This window comes from Aythya ferina (genome assembly GCF_964211825.1).
Source record: "Aythya ferina genome assembly, chromosome: 22".
Classification (NCBI taxonomy): Eukaryota; Metazoa; Chordata; class Aves; order Anseriformes; family Anatidae; genus Aythya; species Aythya ferina.
In genome coordinates this window covers 2,033,285-2,034,927 of record NC_140320.1, presented here as the reverse complement: position 1 = coordinate 2,034,927, position 1,643 = coordinate 2,033,285, and positions in this window count along the sequence as shown.

Sequence of the window (1,643 nt, the reverse complement as noted above, 5' to 3'; positions counted from 1 at the left end):
GTTTAATTTTATTGGGCTTTAAATTTGTAGTGGTCACCAGCAAGGCAGGGAGGCAAGACAGGAGACTTCATCTGTAGTGCCTTGCTTTCTGCACTCATCAAGCAAAGCTCAGCCACGACATGAAACTGCGACGTGCTTTACACTGCACCCACTTTACACTGCAACCTCTTCCTCTGCCAGGGCATAAAGACCCAAAATAAACATTGCGCCCAGCCACTGTTTTGCCTGGGGTAACATCAGAGCAGATCTAATCCCAAACCCCTCTATTTTTGATTGCATGTGAATAGAGACAATTAGAGATGAAGATAAGGCGCCTCGGGAGTGGGTTGCAGCTCAGCTATGGAAACTTCTTCTACATCTTGTCCCACGGAGTGCTCCAACCTGGACCTGAAGGATCATGTCTGGGAGAGATCATCCCAACAGTGCACCTCCCTTCCCCAAGGACAGATGCTGCACTGTGTCTGGATCATCCCTCCACAACCCTTTTTTCTGCAAAACCATCCTCTCTCACTCAGGCACAATTACACATTTTTCTGGCATTGTTTGCAAGGTCAGAAGACTTCAGTAGCCATCACTCACATCTCTCAGAGGTCAAGTTCACGTGGAACTGGAGATGCTCAAGAAGAGCCTCCAGCACCCTCTGTAGTCCTTAGTCCACCAACCACCTCACAGCCCAATCAGTCCAGCTGCAGACCATTTCGAAACCAGCTCCATCCACATGCAGCCACCCACAGAGAAGTGAAACCTGGAGAGCAGCACCAGGGATTAGCTCACCCTGGCCAGAGAGATGTGTCTGTAAGAGAAGGGATGAGCTGCTGCCTTGACCTCCCTCTTTATCTCCCTTTGCTGCAGTCAAGACAACCAGCAACGATCTCATTTCCAACCAGCTTCAATTAAACATCTAATTTGCAAACAGCTACATGAGATAAAATCCCTTTTACCAGCAAGAGGCAGACTCTGCTCACTCCTGTGCAGCCAGGCATGGCAGACTGTACAAAAGCACAGTATCCTATGCATGAATTTGCATCGAAACAGCCCACGTTTGAGGCTCTCCCCATTTTCCCCTAGTGTGTAGCAGTGCCCTGGCCTAAACCAAACCTTATTTAAAGATGGAGATCTGGTGGTGTCACTGCACTTGTCACTGTAGTTCTCCTCCAAGTCCTGGTCCACAGAATATGAGAGGACAGAGAGGAAGTTCAGCAGCACCCCCTCCCTTCACACCAGCTCCAGATCTGTCCTCAGACTTAATTTGGATCAAGAGAGAGACAGAGTTAACGATCTAATCACTATTTTTAGAAAACTAGTCTTCTGTTGAGTATGTATTTGGCAATCCCTACAGCTGCATCACCAGCAATGAAACCTTTGGGGATGGGTTTTGCCTAACTCCAGTCACTCAGCAAGAAAATAAACTTTTAAGCCCTTCCCTTGATGGTACAGAACTATTTTTACTGCTTTTTCACCAGGGCATTATCCAGGCTAGTTTTAAATTCATAGGCAGTGAGAACTCCCTCATAAAAATATGGCAATTTCTATATATATATATATTATAGAATGAAAAAATGCAACAATTTCTGGAGGAGAGATTCGCTAGGGGTTATTAAACAGAGGCAGGTTTTGGCTTAGTGAGGCTATAAACCACTGAC